The sequence below is a fragment of the Pteropus medius genome, unplaced genomic scaffold (genome assembly GCF_902729225.1).
Source record: "Pteropus medius unplaced genomic scaffold, Ma_sr-lr_union100, whole genome shotgun sequence".
NCBI lineage: Eukaryota > Metazoa > Chordata > Mammalia > Chiroptera > Pteropodidae > Pteropus > Pteropus medius.
In genome coordinates, this window is record NW_024354550.1 from 6,815,080 (window position 1) to 6,835,488 (window position 20,409).

The following is a 20,409-nucleotide window of genomic DNA, read 5'->3' on the forward strand; positions in this document are numbered from 1 at the left end:
TACATGTGAATTTTAACAAAGAAACTAAACTATTGAGGTTGCTGAACAGTTTACTGATTCAGATATATATAGATTCATTTACTTTCTAAATTTCTAAGAATTATGAAATGCTAACACTACCACAATCATTTTCTTAAAGACAGAAAGCATTATCTGGTTATGGATTAGTTCAGAGAGCACACTTTAGATTGGTTTATACTGTTCATGCAGAATCTAAAATATTAATTTTCATTGTCATCTTTTAAAACTGTGTGTATATTTTTATGTTCACTCGTGGGCTTGTTTTTTCCTCTCTTTTTGTTCATTTTGTTCCTGCTTTTAAGTTAGGAATAGTCCTTTGAAGAATTGTTTTGAGCTCTTTCTCTGGATTTTCTCTTCAATGATTGGTGAACACATATAATTTTTCATGGTCCACTATCATTGACAGGCTGGCCCCAAGGCACAGGGTTCTGTGTAGCACATCATGGTTTATTGATGAGCAGTGGGAACTGAAGCAGAGTAGTGGAAACTGGCACACCAGCTACAAATCCTTGTTTAGAAACCAACTGGGCATTCAATAATGAGACCATGTGGTCTTGTTTGCAGGACTAAGCTCAGGCCAGAGATCTGTCTAAGGATGAGTTGGAAGGAAAAAAAAAAAGCAGACAACCGTATAGTTCAAGTAGCTTGTGCCATCAGCAGTTTAAACCTGGCATAATTTCCATATAGCACTTTTAGAGTTATTTAAAAAAATGTTTAGGATAGAACTAAGAATAAACTAGGTTCTTGATCAAGAATTATAAGTGTATAGTAAAGGCACTATGAATCTATTTTTGCCGAATAATTTGTTTTAAAAAGTAGTCCTACTCATTTGAAAAAGTAATAAAAAGTAATATATGCACATGGTAACATATTTTTAAAAATCAAACATTATAAGTAAATAACCTGGGTAACCACAGATACGACTGTTACTTGAAACTCCTTTCAGAAATATTCCATGTTCATTTACTTTTTAAAGCCAATAAATTGATATAAACATATTTTCTAAATTTCACTCGTTTTCTCCTTTAATAGTACATTATGGATGCTATTCCATATCAGCCCATATAAATTTACTTCATTTATTTTCAGAATGATGGATTATATGGCTAGCACAGTTAATTTAACTGATCTTTGTTTTCAGTTAATAGACGGCGCTAAAATTAACATGTTTGTACATAAGTAGTTTTACAAATCTGTGGTTTGTAGTTTAATTCCAAAAAAAGTAGAGGCTAAGTCAAAGAGTATATGTCTTTTAGATGTCTATCAAGAAATATGAGAGCATGTTATCCCAATAATCTTGACAATACCACTAAAACTTTAGTCACATTGTAATTGAAAAATGGAATCTCGTTGTAGTTTTAATGATTATCAGTAAAATTGAGCACTTTTTCACGTTTTCTTATGATCTCACTGAAAATGTAGTTTGCAAATGTTCCACTGAATTTTTGCTTTTTTTGTTATTTACATATTAATGATAAAATATGTAACATGTTGTTACAATATTTACATATAATAGTACGTAACGTGTATGTTACTATTTTATATAACATATGCTGCAAATATATTTTGAATTTTTTTGTATTTTCTTAATATTATTTTTTACATAGATATTTTAATTTCTTGTATTGTAATACATTTTAGTAATTTTCTTTAATACATCTGGCTTTCTGTTGTCCTCAAAAATACAATTCTCACTCCATGCTATTAACCATCATCTTATAGTTCTAAACATTTCACTATTTTCATTGCTATTGTTCAAGTTCTGTTCCACTTGAAATGTATTTTATAATAATGAGTGAAGTAAGGGCCAACTTCATTTTTTTCAATATATTAAACACATTGTCCCAACATTAGTTGATATATAATCTATCTTTCTCCCATATTTCAAATGTCATCTCTCCATTTATTACATTATTCTGTTTATTCATGAATCGACTCCACTCTATCCTTAATATTGCCTAATATGTGGTCTTACTGCCAATATTTATTTACAAAAACAATTTCTTCTGGCATTTTACCATGCGAGGCTATTCGAGGCTATTGCTTTTTATTTTAAAGATTGTACAGAAAGTAGTCTACACATTAAAAGAAATATTATCCATCCATGAATTCAAAAATCGTTATTAAATATAGGTTATATGCCATTTGCTTCTTCGGAATGAAGATATCACTGAGATTAAAAATAAGAAATATTTTTTGGAAAAAATAATATCCCCCACATGATTTACTAAAATTGGTATTGTGAAAGACAGAGTATTGTGTATTTGATTTAGTATCACAAGATGCAGTTTATTGTCCAAGATCCAACACATCATAGCTACATAATCGTAGTGAGCTATTTGTCCTTATGAACCCTAAGTTGCAGTTGAAAAGAAAAAAAATGTTCTCAGTTGACCTCATGGAATTATTGTCAGGACCATATATGATACTGGAAATTTAATTTCCAAAGGGAAAATTAACACTGAAATCGCTTCAAATGTTTTTAGAATCATTCTAAATTGTGCGGCCTATCTAATGAAGTTTTCAGAGTTCGTAGTGGTTTTATATGAGAATCTTCATTTAGCCATTATAATTCAAGTTTAATTGTGCCCTAGAGGAATTTGGGCATCAAGGGCCACTTTTAATGTTGCCAGTTATCTAAAATAGTTATAGGTGTCTACTAGATATGCTAATCCAATTATAAATGTTTAAATTCAGATCTAATTTTGAAGGGAGCTACCATTTAGTGACTGGAGTTGAAAGGGCGCAGTTGAATAAGTGACTTGGTCTACTAACTTTATAAGATGAACTATTGCACTGTTTGCTAACTTGCAAATCAATATCCCTTATATACAATCCATTTCAAGCCCTTCAGTGGACCTGAGAAAATTCTTTCTAACCTGATAGTTTGTACTATCCATGCCTTCATTTATTGTAATGATTCTCATGTTCCTGAGTCCAGAGGTAGGTGCTTGATTTAGGACTGGCCATCAGCTTTGCACTTCTTGGCCATGGTGAGTGGTTCACGCACAAGTATGTCACCAGCCAAAGCCAATGAAGCATGATAAGGCTTTCGCTGACTTTTCTGGAAAAGCAACTGTTTCTCATTTACTTTGAATCTGAATGGACATAAGGGAATAGTTCTACTCTGGCGACTCTATAGTGTCTGAGAAAAAATAAGACACAGAAAGATGTCAAGAAATCAGGAGTAACCTATTCCTAAATACATTTTTTAGCATAGAACCTAGCCGTATGTGATCCAAAATGTTTTCTTTTTAGCTTAGATCAGTTTAAGTTCATTATTTATTTATAGAATTTAAGGTTACTTAGCAATATTGTACATTAAATCATGATAATCAGTTACTCAATACGAGTATCTTGTATTAACATTCACAATATTATTCTGTGTATTTTTCTTTTGCAAATTAAAAAAATGTGTATACATAGGTTGTGGCATGGATAGCAAACAAGCATTATTTTTTTCTTATAAAATTTCTTAATCAATATATAATTTACCTCATGTAATTTAATTATTATATGAGGCTTTAAAAATCTTTTTAAATACTTTTTTTTTCATTTTTTCAAAGATTTTCATTGGACATCAATGATTATTTGTTCTTAAATTTATCATTTGTATATGCCCATGTCTTCATATAAAACAGTTCAGAAGCCTGGTGTTAACTAAGGGAGTATTGGAGATTCTGCAAACATTTCAAAAACATTGCCAGAAGTAGCTTGAAATGGGAATTGCTGACTACTTGTCAATGCAGTAAGATAGAAACCTGTAAAATTTAAAGTTGACACCCTAGAATAGTGCTAATATTTTCATGATTGACTGATTTATTATGTCATTCAAATAGTTGCCCACATAAAGTTACTTTCGGAAACCTAATGTGATCATATTCTGATCGCAGTGTGGATTGACAGGATGATCAGTGAGAAATAATAAAAGAATGATCACATAACACATACTTCAAACAGAAGGAAAATTAAGAAAATGATAATACCAAACTTTCTAAGCAGTTATATAGTTTTAATTTATAACTATCTATTGACTATAAGTCTCTCTCTCTCTGTCTCTCTGTCTCTCTGTCTGTCTGTCTCTCTCTCTCTCTCTCTCACACACACACACACACACACACACACACACCCACCCCTACTAGGTAACAACTAATGTTGCTCTAAGCCAATTTTAATGTGCATATCAAAAAAGTTAAATGAAAATATCCATAAATTTATTTTGCTCATGAGATTATTTTCCAAGTTCAATAACTATGTATCGATCTGATAAATAGGCGTTACTTTTAACCTCATTAGAATGACAAAAAGTCAAAGCAATTTTTGGTAATCAAAATGGGAAAGTGGCATGAAACCACAATAAGGGAAAGCCAGCTGAGGAGCCTCCTACAAAACAATACCATGTATAATTGCTCCTTAATTATGCAAATTTAACAAATGGTAGAAAGATGGTTACATTTCTTGACCAAGGCTGCTTGCCAAGTCAACAAGCTGGCATAAATGAAGAAAAGGGACCATTCTATGATCCTAACTGCTGCATCTCCTTCCACACTGCCAAAATATTTTTATGGAAGAAAGAAATCTGTTGATTTGTTAAAACAAATTAAATTTATGTTTTTAGTGTGAGCGAATATCTCCAATAGCATTATCAACAAAGTTTTCTTAAACACATCATTATTTTTTTTTAAATCAAAGGTTTAAAGACACCAAAAGAAACTCAAATAATAATTAGCATATACATTTGTATGGAGGATAAATTTACTGGGTAGCTCTTAATGAAAATAATCTGTACTTATAGATATAAATAAAGGGTTTTGAAAGAATAAGAATCATTAAAAAAGTAGATATGGGTTGTCTTTTAATATATTGGTTAAGGAAATAAGCTATACAAAGATTTAATTATTGCCGTTTCAGTTTTATACCATGATTTTCTTATATACCTTAAAACATCTTAAAATACAAATAAGTATTTTAAAATTCAGCTATTCATGTACTTGTACTGGGACTCTATAAGCCAAAGCTATCCTCTAGAAACATAGCTCTCTCTTTGGCTTCTGATATACAAGTGCCCAAAGTCTTACATTGCTCCCAGAACTGTTTCCGACTTAGCACCCATAGACACCTGCTACTCTCCGGAAATAATGAAAATAACTGTATAGACTCCAAGAGTCCCATAGCTTCAAAATGGCAGATTTGTCCTTTGGTGAATGAAATTTAGACACATTTTCAATACATTCATTATGAAGATGACTTTAATGGAGGGATAATAAATTTATTTGAATAATTTCTTTCTTTCCTTCCCTTAAATTTATTTATTTTACTACTGTTTTGGATGAGGGAGAGAAATAGCATGTCAGCACCTTGCCAGTGAAATTTACTTCTCAATGTATTCTAGTTTTTAACAGGTAATAGAATCATTTCCTGCTTCTCAGGCAGCAGAATTTGAAAGGAGTTGTCCTAACTATTTGCCAGATCTTGGGACTCTACACATGGTCCTTGTAAAAATGTAGTGCAATAGGTCAGGGAGAGATTTTGAACAGCTTGGAATAAATAACATATAAAATGTTGCCAAGAATGAAAGAATAGAAGAAAAGAAGGAAAAGGGACAGGAATCTGTGGTAGCAGTGATTTTAAATTAGACTGAAAGCTAAATTTAGATAGAAGTTGTAGTAGGAAATGTAGTTGAGTTTCCTTCACTGATATTTTTGTCTCAATCTTCATATGTTCGCATAACAGTCTTTTCTTGAAATAGCATATCACAGGTGAAATGAAAGAAATATGTATGGATGTTTTTCTTTTTATTTAGGGTGTTATTATGCATCAAACATCAATCAGTTATCTAGATATTTATCTCCCTATCCCTTCATCCATCCATCCATCCATTCATCCATCCATCCATCCATCCATCATCTATCTATCCTAAATCCCAGGGTTCACAATAAGAACATATTAGGGTTTTACAAATTTCTATAGTAAAATGTTTTATTCATTCACAATAGGATTAGCCTAGACTAGTTTTAGTGTCAGTGAAACTATGTCTTACTGAAAAGTCTATTCAAATTTTGCTTATTTTAATGTGATCAGGTATATATTCTTAGTAGCAAGCATAAGATTCTGAAAAATAAAGTAAAATTTAAAAAAAAATCTGGGCACTGCAGGCCATGTACATCATGAATCACTGGGAAAAAATGGAATATGATCATGATTTCTGGAACAAGTTTATAAACAATATGTTTAAATGGATGATTCCAAGCTCTTTTAAAATATTTTTGTGTCAGTAATCTTGCTGCCTGGGACTCATATTTTAAGAGGATTTCACTCAGTCTTGAAATAAAGAAAATACTTTTCTACAGAAAAGTGCAATGCTCACTTTGTGTAGTTCAGGTGGATGAACAAACTCTATTATAAAGCTACTGTTCTTGCATCTCATTACTCTAAATAGTAAAGAAATATTGAATGCACAATTTTATAAATTCACATTTTAAAAATGGCATTACCCTGATAATGACATTGCTGACTATATTGTAGAAGTACACCACCAAAATCCAATCTTGGAATTCAAATAATTCTTAGAAAACACTTCATGGTATTGTTTTATAAGAGGAAATCATGGTGAAATTCTCCAATAGTACCATTGGTTATACCATGTTTAACATTTACAATTGTGCGAGGGCGGGAAAAATAAAAGAACCAATAAGTCTTAAATACTACATGATATACATAATTAAAGAAGCAGCTATTAATATAAATGTAGTCAAAATCCTTTAACAAATTCAACAAAAATATGTCTGCATGCTTTCTTAATATCTGCAGAAAATATCAAGCAATAAAAAATTATAGTACTAATACTTGACTTCAAAAGTACACAGCAGTCTCTTTAGATGGTAATTCATCAGGAAGATGCATATTTGATAGACATTTAGAGCATAGGTTTATAATGTTATCTAACATCAGATGATCAATCTCATGATCATATGATCCATACAAAATCAAATTGTTGCCATCTCTATAACTGGCCAGAATACAAGTACCTCTCTCTCTTCCTCCACTACCACTATCATCCCCGTCCCACCTGCAATTATCACCTGCCTCCATTATTGCACTAGCTTCAATTGCTTTTCCCTTTTACACTCTTGTTCCCTTATAGCTTTCTTTCAAAACAACATCCTTGATGATTCCATTGAAATATAAGTCAGATTATTCTTCTGCTCAGAGCTAGTCAATAAAGCTCTTCCTTTATTTCACAATTAAAGACACATTTCTTACAGAGGCCTGCAAGGACATCCAAATTTGGCCTCAAATAACCTCCCTATTCTCATACCATGTACCTTTGCTCTTTCTGCAAATGCCTAGTTGTCTTATTTTTTTGTTGTTGTTCTACATATTCTATTATTTATTTTGAAAAATATTGGTAGAAAAAAGGAATGAGACATGGAAATTACAATTCCAAGTTAGAAATAAAATGATCTGGCTGAGGTGGAGGAATAAAAAGGTAGACTCAGACCTTTGTTCCTGCATTTTCTGATTACCAAGACAAAGGAAAACCCCACATATTCATCTGTGCTTCCTAATTAGATATAAGAAGAGACACTGGAGATGCTCACCTGGAGGAATTGAGATGGGTTATTAGTTTAAGAGGCTCTTTGGAGATCAGAGAAGAGATTATGTAAGTCTTCTTATGTCTTTTCATGCACACACTACCCGTTTTGTTCTCAGGGGGAGCCGATACCTGGAACCATCACAAAACACTTTGGATCCCAAGACTAGAGAGTAGAAGAAACCCTCATCATGGGGCTGGGCAGAGGGTCATGTCCTGTCAAGGAACATGGGTGCCTAGTTGTCATATTGTTTCTTAAAAACCCTGCAAGTTCCCTCTGCTAGAACATTTTCCCCAGAGAGCCACATGGCTTACTTTCCTGAATTCTTCAAGTTTCTGCTCAGCTATGACCTTCACAAATCTGACACCTCATTTAAAATTTCAGCACACCTTGTCACACCCAATCCCTCTTATGCTGATCAAATTTTGTTTCCATGGCACTTATCACATTCTGTATTGCTTTAAAAGTTAATTTATGTCTTGTTTACTTTATGTTGCACCTTCTCTACATTACCAGAATGTAAGCTCTGTAAGGAAAGGGATTCTTGACTTTTTTTAAAACTAATGCTTCCCTAGAGCTTAGAATGGTTCCTGGCACATGAGAAAATGCTCGGTAAGTATTTGTCATTCAAACAATGTCATAATTCACAATGATGAAGCTCAGAAATTTTTTATTAAAATTTTTGGAGTGACATTGGTTAATAAAATTAAATAGGTTTTAAGTGTACAATTCAGTAATATGTCATATGTATATTGCATTGTGTGTTCACAAACCAAAGTTAAATTTCCTTCCACCACAAAATATTTAACCCCTTTTGCTCTTATCTATCTCCCTCAGCCCCCACTTTCCTCTAGTAACTACTAATCGATTGTGTCCATGAGTCGCCGTTTGTCACGTTTGTTTGTTGCTTTTAGTTTTATATCCAACTTATGAGTGAAAGAATATGGTTCTCAACTTTTTCTGTCTGAGTTATTAAAGCATGGTAATCTCAAGGTCCATCTATGTTGTAGCAAATGGCAATATTTCATCTTTCTTATGGCCGAGTAATATTCTATCATATATATGTACCACCTTATCTTTATCCAATGATCTATCGTAGGACATTTCAGTTGTTTCCATGTCTTGGCCACTGTGAACAATGCATATATCCTTGTGGCTGAATGTTTTCAAGTTTTTTGGGTAAATACCCAGAAGAGGGATTGCTGGGTCGTATGGTAGTTCCATTCTTAGTTTCCTAAGGAACTGCCATACTGTTTCCCAGAGCGGTTGTAACAATTTACATTCTTGCTAGCAGTGTATGAGGGTTTCTTCTTCCATACAAACTCTCCAACCCTTGTTATTACTTGTTTTGTTGATAAGAGACATTCTAACAGGTGTGAGGTGGTATCTCATTGTGATTTTGATTTGCATTTCTCCAATGATTACTGATGTCGAGCATCTTTTCACATACCTGTTGGCCTTTTGTATGTCTTCTTGAGAGAGATGTCTGTCCAGGTCCTCTGCCCATTTTTTAATCAGATTTATTGTTTTATTATTGTTGAGACGTGTGTGTTCTTTATCTATTTTGGCAATTAGGTCCTTATCGGAGGCATTGTTTACAAATATCTTCTCCAATTCAGATGGTTGCTTCTTTGCCTTGTTAATGGTTTCTTTTGTTGTGCACACCTTTTCAGTTTGATATAGTCCCATTCATTTATTTTTACTTTTACTTCCTTTACCTTTGAGGTATGATCCTTTCTAAATCCAAGGTCCATGAATTTAGTACCTATGTTTTCTTCTATGCAATTTATTGTTTCAGATCTTATATTCAGGTCTTTGATCCATTTTGAGTTAAATTTGATGTATGATGATACATAGCAGTCCAGTTTCATTCTTTTGCATGTAGCTTTCCAATTTTTCCAGCACCATTTACTGAAGAGGTTTTCCTTTCTCCATTGCATGTTTTTGGTTCTTCTATTGAAATTATTTGCCCATATATACAGGGTTTATTTTTCAATTTGTCCCATTGGTCTGTGTGTCTGTTTTTCTGATAATACTATGTTGTTTTGATTATTGTTGCTTTGTAGTATAATTTAAAGTTAAGTAGAGTGATACTTCTGGCCTTGGTTTTTTTTTCTCCTCAGGATTGCTTTGGCTATTGGAGGTCTTTTGTGCTTCCATACAAATCCAATGATTTTTTGTTCTATTTCTTTAGAGAATGCTGTTAGGATTTTAATAGCTCAGTAATTTTAGTATAGATAGTGTATTTTGACTAGAAAACCTTACTTTGCTGCAGTGTTTATTGCAGTAATACTTTTTGTATATATAGCTATTAGGTGTAGTTTGGCATTATTGATAATTTTTGAGGCACCTCTACACTATTTACTTAAGAGGCACTGTGCAAACTTATTGACTTCTTTCTGAAATAGAATGATTCATTTATTTGAAGTTGTTTAAAATGTTATGTAAATGCTGAATATTCTCCCAGAGAGTTTTTCATTTTTCATCATAAGGAGGTAGTCCACAAAGCCTTTGGGGAAGGAGCTGATTCAAATTACTGGGAATCAATGTCAAAACATCCTTACTATTTTCAAATAATAGGAAGTTATATGTTATCTAAGGTTTCACACAAGTTCCAAAGCCTGAAAGACTATCATCCCCTCTGGATCAATAAACTGCCAAAATTCAAATATTACCCAAAAGAAATTGTCTGTTGAATGTTTTTATTATTAAACAATGTACATCAAATTGGTTACATATATCATATAATCCTCTGTGATAGTTCTTTTGATGAGTCATTTTGGCTAGGCTACCATCCTATTATTCAACCAAACACAAATCTAGGGACTGTTGTGAAGATATTCTATTGATGTGATTAAAGTCCATAATCGGTTCATTTTAGTTAAAAGAGATTATTCTGAATAAATTATGCAAATGGGCCTTATTCAATCAGTGAAAGACCTTAAAAACATAGATTAGGCTTCCATGAGGGAAGAAATTCTGCCAGTGGACAGTAGCTTCAGTCCATGCAGCAGAAGATGTCCAGCCTGCTCTCTTGATGACCTGTTCTAGAGATTTCAGACTTGCCTAGCAACTTCCACAATCCTGCAAACCAATTCTTTGCAATAAATCTCTTAATGTATATCTTCTACTAATTCTGCTTCTTTGAACTCTGAATGATACAGCTTCTAATGCCTCAAGGTAATATGGAGAGTTTGGTGGAAATTATAAGGGCACAAAGTATTACACACTTAATCTAGTGTCTACAGCCAATACACCTTTGTCTTAGAAATAAATAAAATTAGAGAATCTTTATAAACTTGTCCTTGAGTAAATTCTTGACAACTGATTATTTGTGATAGCATTGCACAAATTGAATATTCATTATTCATCAAGTGCCTTCATTTGGGATTTTTATTCTCTTAGAATTATCTACTTCATTTATGATTTTATGACTTTAGTCCTAGTAAATAATATACACATTATATCTCAAAATAAGGTAAAAAATTCATGAAATCTCCCACTAGAATGTAAGTTGCATGATGGAAGGTAGGTTTTTTAATGTGTGTATGTATATGTTTGTATGTGTGTGTATACACAAATTATGTGTTTTTCTCTTTAACCTCTTTCTTCTGCTTTCTAAGCATCATGGTAGCTTAAAGTTTTTTGCCTGCCCTTTAGGACAAAGTAGTATTTTATTAAGTTTCTTTTGAATATTCTCATTCTTTTGTTATATGACTTAATAATAAAACCAGTTTCTAGCAAAGAAGAAACCAACAAAAACTTATATTTGGAGGCTCTTTTTCTTTTTTTTCTACCCATCACTAGTTCTGTATTTGTATATGTGCAAGTGCACACACATGCATGTATATATATGTGATGGATAGAGAAGTAAAAATTAAAGAATATAAAGACTTGGAAAAGTTTGTTCACTGAGGTACCATCAGTGCCTAAATCAGTAAATAATCAATAACATTTTTTGAGTGAATGAGTCATTTACACTCTATGGAAAAAAAAAATCTTCCAGGGACATTTTTAGCTTCTAAATTAATGCTACTGGCACTCATTTTGCCTGAGATGATGTGCACATATTTATGCATCTCCAGCGTTAAGAGCAAAGGCTGTCATAATTTTGGATATTTAATTTCTAAAAATTTTCTAACCATGTCTCCCAAAAGAAGCAACCAATCTTGAGCCATGTCATTTTCTGTTTGTCAAGGTATTGCTGATTTTATTAATTATCAAATAAATAAAGATATTTTAGGTACTAAAATCAATAGCACAAAGGCATTTTCTAATCTACACAGAGCATCTAAACATGTGCTGGTAATTTTTTTAAAGTTAAAATTTTTGCTTTTGTTTGTTTATTCTTAAGTACTTCTGGTCACTTGTATCAATACATTTCCAGAAAGTGAAAGGTGACAATTTATTCCCTAGCAAGAGGAATGCATAGAATTTATTAAACTGCTTTGTATACATCCACACACTATATCTTATTGAAAGATTAGTGACACTGTTTTATTCTTCTAAATTCCTATGATATATTTTCAGAACAACTGTTATGACTGTTATCATTTTGAGAAAACACTTTTCACATCAATTATAAAACTTATAGTAGCCTTCTATTAGGGTATTCTGCCTCTCACCTGTCCTGACTAGTAACTTCCCTTTACATTATCATTTTATCATTTTTTTCTTAAAAAAAAAGCAAAAACAAAGAAACAGATCTCACAATGGCCCCTCATTTTCTACTAATACAACCTTAAATTTCAGATTTAATACTCAAGACCTTTATACAACGTACTCCAAAGTCAGAATGCCTGTGTTCGAATTTTGTTTTTGCTGATTATTAGCCATACGACTCAGTTAACGTACTTAAATATATTGTATTTCATCTTTCTCATCTGTAATGTGAACATAGTAATAGTTTTCACTTCAGGGTGGCTAAGGTGATTCAATGAGTTAATATGTGGGAAGAGTATAGAAAGGTTCCTGTCAAATGATAACGGCTGAATGAATTTTAGCTATTATTATCATCATAAGTATTATAATAATTATTTGTAACTTGTACCACCTGTTGGTTAAACAGAACCAACTATTTCAGGTAATGTGTATTTTATTTAAACAGACACAATTTGCACAGCTAGGAACTTAGAGAAATTAAAATGGACTTAGCAACATCTCTCTTTAGCTTTACTGGTACAACTTTACCAGTTCATGTATGATCTAGTGAATGCAATGTCCAGAGAAAAGCCAACAGAGATAGGGTACCTCATCAGAGGAAACATTCAGCTTTACTCATCACCCTACTAATTTGATGCTGAGTCATGATCTTTTATTTTATATACTATAACAAACACTATTTTTTCTAGAGAGATTGTTTCTATCCTCAGAAATCCTGAAAGTGTCAAAAGAAAAAAAAAAAAGAAAGAGATGGGAATATTATGAATATAAAACTAAAGGAACTCATTTCTTTCTGAATATGGTCTTCATCCCAAAAGAGTAAAGTGTATACTCATTTTATCTCTCTTTCATTAATTCTCAAGACCACTGCTCTTTCTAGTTCAATTTACTATTTCCTAATCTCCTAGGTTAATATCTGCCACTACTATTTTATTTATGTTGCTCTCCTTTGTAGAAATCTTTCTCTAATATTTAGAGATTATCCTTAAGTTCTATGTGTCCAAAACACTTCAATCTCTAGCCACTGTCAAACTCTCCATTCAATAGCATTCTATACTTATTTAGTTAGCCAATATTGACTCAGTTCCCCATATGTTTCAGACACTGCACTAGAAGCTGAGGATATATGGATAAGATAAATGTTTTGGTTCTCAAGGAGACTCTGTTAAAAAAAAAAGTATTGTAATTTTTTTATACAAATAGTTAATTGCCCTAAGGTAAAGAAGTGTAGAGATTTTGTCACTTATGTCTCTTGTTTGTCCCACAGATACTTTTAGACAATAAGTACTTGTTGAGATCACTCTAGAGGATTCCATTTTAATCCTATGTGGTCTTACTTTTTTGTTTGTAGAAATGGACACACACAGGTTTTCAATATTATATAAATAGAAACATTTTCAAATGAAATCCAGATACTAGAATAATTACTTGAACTATTTGATTTTAATCAATGCAAAAGATAGCCTTCTTCTACCACTAAAATTCTAAATGATTGAAACTTGAAATAAAATCCTCCGATGTAGATATTGTAATCAGATCCCTTAGGGTAGGTAAATTTTATAAGTACTTAACCATGCAATATAAGCACATAAAAATGATTTAGCTCTACCATTACCATTTTAGAATCAGAGTGAATGAATGTTAGGAAGGAGGGGTGAGAAACAACCTAAGCGCATTTTGCTACCTGATTCAAATTTCACAAGTTTTAGAAGTTTTAAAGTGAAAAGCATAATAAGCAAAGAAAATATCCTAGATTTATTGAGTATACGAAAATAAGGATAGGGCCTATAAAACTCTGAACCTAAAATTTAAGAGAATATTATATAACCATTTAAACATTAAAAGACTTCATAGTTTTAATTTACATAAAGGTAAGAAGATTTAAGAATCCTAAAATTTATTAATTTAATTTAATTTAATTTAATTTAATTTAATTTAATTTAATTTAATTTTAGGTGAGGCAACCCTTGTTTGACCTCACAGATTGCAAGGACTTTGTCAGTTTACAATCCCTTATTTTCTAGTTTTTACGCCTACAGCACCTGGTCTTCCTAGGTAGTCTCCCATCCAAGTAATAACCAGGCCCGTCCCTGCTTAGTTTCCAAGATCAGACAGGATCAGGGTTGTTCAGAGTGGCATGGCCATAAAATTTAAATGATCAGTGAGAGCAAGAAGGAGAGAGTATGTAGTTTTTAATAAAAGGAAACAACAAATGCAAGTATTGAGTGTTAGCTCTCTGCATATCCTAGAGTACAACTCTTCCATAAAATATTCTCACCAGATTAGAGTTCAGGAACATTATGCCAGTCAAGAGTCAGGGGGCAAACAGAACCTCTAAGTTTTCTTCTTAAGGCCTCAATTAGCTACTAGTTACTGATGAAACCATGATGGGACTCCATCAGTTAACATACCACTCATTTCTGTTAACATGTGAATGCTGTCCGAGACCTAGATAGGTATCATCTAATTTAAATGTGTTTCAATTTAGTTAACAATCAAAGGTCACTCTTAAAAAAATTCTAGTAGAGTAAACACACCATCATCAATCCATATAATCCACCAATATTACTTAGGTATCTAAGAATTGTGTTTGCTAACATTTTGCATTTTTAGTTGGAAAAGATCTGAAATGTTCAGGCAGCTTTGTTCCTAAATTAAAAATTAGTATTCTCTTTGCATAGCAACTTAAATTTAATTTCCTCTTCATGTCTAAATTTACTAAGAAAATGCACATTTTTGTTGATATGTTGCACACATATTTAGAGAAAAAAAATGTTACCTCATATGTTCTTTTGGAGAGAAGTCCTATTATTATCAGTAAATTTAATAACATATTTTTTCTCTCTCAGGAATTTAAATACATATGCAGCAAGCTCTCCAGTAAGGTCAAAGAAGACTAAAGGATAAATATATATAAGTTAAGAAACAGAGTTGACTTTTCATCAACATGATTTTCATGCTGGGTACTTACATCAGTCTGAAATAATTTATTTTTTATTCCTGTGTTCATATATTTTCAATGAAATAATTTACTTTCTATATAACTTTCTTTCATTTAGAAAGATTATATGAATTATATCATGCAGTTCTGTGCTGGTCCTGTATGTACTAGGTCACAAGAGCCAATAGATACATTTTCAGGGATTTTATAAGCCAGTTAAAATCTATTATTAAACAAAAAAGCTGATTGATATTAAAAACTCACATTTTCTAATTATTTTGCTAAATGTTTACTATAGTCGTGACCTTGTTATTTTTTTCATGTATTTGATCTGTTTGATAGAAATGCTATATAATAGTGTACTTCTGAGCATCTCTTAACTTTATATTCAGTGATGTTATTAGTAGCTTGATACTAGACACGGTGCAGGTATTTATGCCATGAGAGTTGGAAAAAAAAGTACTTATCGTTTTATTGATTTGTTTACATTTAAGAAAGTGATGAAGAAAATATTAATAATGCAACTTAACCTTAAAAATGTGTTATGTCAATACCAATTATATTATGAATAACATAAAAGAAGAGAAAATATTCTTCCATTATTTCAGCTAAAAGGTCATTCACATTTTTTGATGAATAACTGAAGTTCTGACATACATCTTTATTATTATACTTTAGTCTTACTCATTAGCATAAATAAAATTATTAACCAACATTCATGCCAGAATTAGAAATGCAACCATAGGCTAAGGATACAAAAGTTAGAGAAAAATGAATAAAAATATTCTCTGAGAACCAACTGACTATATTAAATCTAAAATAAAAATTATGACATGTAATATTATTTATAAATGATGTGCTATACCTCCTTACACCAGTAGTATGTAGTAAATACACACACACATATACACATACACACATGAACCTTTCCTTTTGAGAGTCCATTGTTAAAACATTTACAACCATATCAGTGTTTGTATGAATATATAATATATAACACGGCAATATATAAATTAACAGTATGTGCTGAAGTAAAACAAAAGAATAAGTATAAAAATGGAGCCAGAAGCAAAACTTATAATATGAAAAGAACAAAAATTATCAAAGCCTACTAAGTTTCTGTAGGTAGCTGAAATTTACTCTACATATCCTTGCATCTTCTGGGAAAACAAGACCAAATGGACTACTAATTCATAATGTTTATCAGATGAAAGTATATAGATCACTTAGGAGAAACTATTTTTGATCCTATGTGTATTTATAGCAGCTTGGGTCAAATTTTGACCTTTGCAGGTTATTATAAAAGATTACTAAAATATACAAATAAATAAAAGAAACAATCATCTTCTGTCTCTAGAAGCAAAACATCTTTATTCTTTTAACTAAATCACTTTATTTTGTTAACTACAATGTCCCAATACTCAATATTTAATGGTTTTCTCAGTAGACAGCACTTCTGGAAAACTGCATATCCTGGAACCCCACCTTCACCCACTAAAACCCTGGCATATTCAACAGGGCAGAGTTGATTACAAAGTTCTCTGAACGTGAGGTCATCACAGACTGTCCTCATTCTTATTAATTTGGAGCAATCCCAGACTTGACACATAGTTGCATTAAAAGAGAGGTACAAAACTGGATAGCTCCTAGTTATCAATGGGTATTCCATTATTTTATTTTTTTAATCTTAGACTATATCTTTTCAACTATCCCTCCTGCTACATGTACCCTGTGAATCATGTTACTCATTACATTGAAATGCTCACCATTTCTAGGATATGCCATACACTTAAATTCATTTTCTTTTGCTTTTGACATTTGCACTTTCAGTCTGAAATATCTTTCTACTCTTACTTAGGATCAAAGTATTTCTATCTACCCTTTAAGACTCAGGCCTACATGATAACTCTTGATCCTCCCATGAGAGTTAATAACTTTTTCTTCTCTGTTTCTAACAGATATTTCTTGTGTATCTGTTTTTAAGTATTTTGTTAAGTTCAGGAATTCGGCTGTTTTCATACTTGCCTCTAAAACTCAAGGCTCTTTGAGGTGAGTGAGGTCTGTGTCTTTGTAATGAATGCTAAGAGTAGGAGAAATGCTTTACGTGGATCAGGTGTTGTACTCACAAATTAATGCCAATTGCACATCTGCGTGCAATGATTGATTAAGAAAATCACTACCTTTACAATTATTATTAGGATTTTATTTTATAGCCTATAATTTAGAGTAAACTATAATGGCATAAATAAATAGCAACACTTGGTTTCATCTTCTTCAGAATGATAACAATTAGTGAATACACTTGCTAATAAAACCAAATTTTAAGAAAGATTATTTCCTAATTTAGGACAAAACAGATTTTTCTATAAAAAGTTTAAACTGATCACTTTTAAAGACTATAGTGTCAGGTAAAATCTGTATATTAATTACCAGATTATTAAAACTGAGGTAGAAAATGGCTATTTTTATGCATTAAAAAAGAGTAAAAAATGAGCACCATTTACCGTTTTTTGTTTATGCTTATAGTGTTTGTAATTAATTAGCAATATTATTATTATTATTATTATTATTTTTAAAAGGAAAAACATTTCGGGTAATATTAATTTACCATTAACAAGATGCTCTATTTCAGGCTTCTCTCTCATCTCCAATAGAAATACCAATGGATTTGGGCATTTTTATTTTTCAAATACAAAATAGAACTAGTATAGCATTTATTAATGGTTTTTATACTCACTTTTTACATTAAACAATCTAACATCTAATAATTCTGAATCAGTTACTGAAATACAGAAATTATATTTATGTAATATGCTTGGAACAGATTAACAACCTTACCTACATTATTTTTCTTCTTTCCAAATAACAAAAAACTTCTCTGAAGTTTGTCTGGGCCGCATCAGCAACCAACATAAGCTAACACTGCTTAAAATGCTTGATTACTATAATTCTTATTGAAATACTCAGAAAAAAATTATCCTACAGTAAAAACAATAGAAATTGTGTTTACGACTTCCTTCTAGGTGACTGCAGATATTCTTCTAAAACATATTCTTCATATCTAACCATGAGACAAGAATCATTTTCAGCCACAACGATTAATGAAGATAATCACTAACTTTGTAAATCATATTATTGGTATATGATTCTTATTCCTCTGCTATTTGCTCTTCAAAACCATGAATGAAATATTATAATGCTAACTATGTATTATATGAATTCTATCATTCCATTTAAAAGAGATAAAAATTATGATTTTATAATACAATAAACAAAGGAATGTCTGGCCATATTCTGGAATTCTTCTTTTCCCTACCTAGACCTTTATGTTCAACCCCTTAATAGCTGGGCTCATCCACTGGCTACTGAGTTTGGGGTCATTCTGGTTTATATCTAAATAACTGTAAATAAGTGAAACTGAGCCAAAACTCTCAGCTTTGAGGAAGCTCTAGCTGCCTAAAGCCTTCTAGGCTATGTGTTGTCAAGGAAGTTCTTGAAGTTTCAGGGTGTGTTCAAGTAACATACTATTGTAAAGCACACATATCTTTTGCCTTAATGTTCTTTGATGCATACTTACATCACTTTTTATGTCCAAAGATAAAACTACAGAAGATATCTGATCTCTGTTTAAGGTCATGACCTAAAAGAAAAGTTATTTATTTTGTTAAACTTCCTAAAGAATATTAAGTAATAGCTAGGATAGAGTGTTGGCAACAGAACCACCCATACTAGTGATTTCCTCCAATTATTTATTTTAAATGATTTTTGGGATTAAGCATATTTTAACCAATACTTTCTTCCTCCCTATTTAGAATGCTAAAATATCGGTTTTAAGATTAACCTAAAATTTATATTATATTTTCCATAAGTATAATTTAAAATATGTGTATTACTAAATACAAACTTCAAATTCTGTAAAGTATATGTTTATAATGCCATTTATTACTTATCCAGTTAGTTAATACATAAGATTTAAGTGTATCTAGGCTTTATAGAATTAGGGCAAAATAATCTATATTCTTGAGAAAAATGTAGATTTCATTATATTAAGAGGAAAAAATTGGCAAAATTTGAATTAGATACTTTATAGAATTTCAATTTTTTTTTCAAAAATAATTAGTTCTACAAAATTTCAATTTTTCTGCAAAATTTTCTATTCCTCTATTATATACCAATTACTGCTAGCATTTCTAAGCAGGGCACTGGATAGAAAGGGAAGCTTAGAATCTACTCTCAATCCATCAGAATAATAAACTTAGGTCTCAATGACAGTAAATTTTCAAGGTCATATCTACTAAATCATATACTTCCCTAAGATGAGATATACATCTAACACTTCCTGAAATTTTCAGGCATACCACTATTGATCTTTATTATCTGTTCTCATTTTAGAGCCAGAATTCTTATTGGTTTGCTGAAAAACTATATTGCCTCAATGTAACACTCTTCCAGGGCAGAACTGTCTCCTTTCTAATAACTTTTTGCTCCTTACAAGGTCAAGGGATTAAGGTTTACAGGATGGGTGGACCCTCCCATTCCAACCTTTCCCCTACTACAGTCCACTCCTGTCACTCAAGGAGTCCCATTCCACACCTCCCCAACTCTAGATGGTCACAGACAATGATATCCTCACATTGACTAAAGGACAACATTACAGAGTTATTTTATCTTACATTCAAAAGCAATCTGAGAGACTTCAGGAAGTAGAAATGGCTTCGATTACTGAAATTATTTCTTTCACATAAGTTGAACATGGCTTTTTGAGAGCACTCTTCAACTTATCCAGGGACTTTTTTCACCCTTCCCCGACTTGGTTTTCTAGAAAGTAATGCTGTCTTCTGCTGCCTGACGTTCTCTCTGAAGCACTCTCATAATTTTAACAATGAGATGCTTATTCTTTAAGATGTATTTAAATATGATGATTCTATTTTATTTAGTTCTGACATTACTTGTAATTTAAGAAATAGTGTCTCTGATATTTTCTCAGAAATGAGATTTTTTTTTTAAAGATTATTAAGTAATATACTTTTGTCTTACTAGATACAATGCCATGTGGCTAATTAGAAGCTCTCTTTTATCTGCAAGGGTAAGGGAAATTTTAAAGTAGAAAAATAAATTATTCTAAAAATTAGAAAGGAAGTATCAATTTATGGCAGTTTGACTTTACTTACCTATGTACCTGCATATCTA

The 20,409-nt window shown here is 31.6% G+C and overlaps 1 pseudogene; it reads right to left on the minus strand.

Annotated features, from left to right (window-relative positions):
- Positions 1-14,308: 14,308 nt before the first annotated feature.
- Positions 14,309-14,427, minus strand: LOC120596674 (uncharacterized; annotated as a pseudogene).
- Positions 14,428-20,409: the final 5,982 nt, after the last annotated feature.